This window comes from Mandrillus leucophaeus, unplaced genomic scaffold (assembly GCF_000951045.1).
Source record: "Mandrillus leucophaeus isolate KB7577 unplaced genomic scaffold, Mleu.le_1.0 Scaffold112, whole genome shotgun sequence".
Classification (NCBI taxonomy): Eukaryota; Metazoa; Chordata; class Mammalia; order Primates; family Cercopithecidae; genus Mandrillus; species Mandrillus leucophaeus.
Genome location: NW_012099432.1, coordinates 2,054,264 through 2,055,171, shown reverse-complemented (window position 1 = coordinate 2,055,171; position 908 = coordinate 2,054,264).

Genomic DNA, 908 nt, shown 5'->3' with positions numbered 1-908 from the left:
CAAAAAATACAAAAATTAGAAAGGTGTGGTGGTGTGCATCTGCAGTCCCAGCTACTCAATAGGCTGAGGTGGGAGGATTGTTTAAGCTTTGGAAGTCAAGACTGCAGTGAGCCGAGATCACAATACTGCGCTCCAGCCTGGGTGACAGAATGAGACCCTGTCTCCAAAAAGGAAAAAAGCAAAAGAAGAAAGAAACCTAAGTGAAGACAGGAGTCCAGAGGGTTGATGTTGCACTAAAGTCACTTCTGCCCTGACAGCATTTGCAACCAAATGAATTTAAGCTTTGAAATCAGCCTACAAAGACTTCATATTGGAATTGTGGGATATGCATTATAAAACACTTGTTGTTTAAAATAATTAAAGACAAACTTGAATAAGCAGTACAGGAAATTGTAAAAACTGTCCAGGTGACTTGAAAAACACAGATAAAGAGAACTTTAATAAAATAAATAAATTGAAATTAAAAGCAAGTTGAGAAGTAAAACAGCAAATTAGTCAAAGCTAAAGAAAGTGAATCAATTAGTCCAGAAAATTTATCCAGAATTCACAGGGGCAAAAAGATGGGAACTATGAGAAGCGAGGGGACATTGAGCTAGGTGAGGACTGGTGAGTATCCAACAGGCATTACAGAAGGAGAGGACATACAGAATGTGGCAGAGGCAATATTTGAAAAGGTAACTCCAGGTGCAGTGACTCACACTTGTAATCTCAGCACTTTGGTAGGCCGAGGTGGATGGATCACAAGGTCAGGAGTTTGAGACCAGCCTGACCAACAGGATGAAACCCCATCTCTACTGAAAATATGAAAATTAGCTGGGCGTGCTGGTGCACGCCTGTAATCCCAGTTACTTAGGAGGCTAAGGCAGGAGAATAGCTTGAACCCAGGAGGCAGAGGTAAGCTGAGATCG